Below are 279 nucleotides of genomic sequence, written 5' to 3'. Positions count from 1 at the left end.
GACCACTCGGCACGCCGCCCCCACCCACGTCCTCGATGGGGCAGCAACTTGGACTTGCTATGAATCAGGCAGGGATAAAGATGAGGGAGACGAGCGGCAGTCTGTCTCAGTGACGGGGCCATGACCAAGCAGGGAACTGCCCACAGGCTGCCGATGCAGGCAATTGGAGTCTCTGAATGCCTGACGCAGAACGAGTTTGTCGCGGAGTGGCGGCGCCGAGCGTTCCACGTGTTTGACCCATATGGCTTCCTCAGATCGACTTCCTGCGTCGTGAGTTCC

This window comes from Penaeus monodon, chromosome 15 (assembly GCF_015228065.2).
Source record: "Penaeus monodon isolate SGIC_2016 chromosome 15, NSTDA_Pmon_1, whole genome shotgun sequence".
NCBI lineage: Eukaryota > Metazoa > Arthropoda > Malacostraca > Decapoda > Penaeidae > Penaeus > Penaeus monodon.
The sequence above is the reverse complement of the archived record's forward strand: the minus strand, read 5'-3'. Positions refer to the sequence as shown.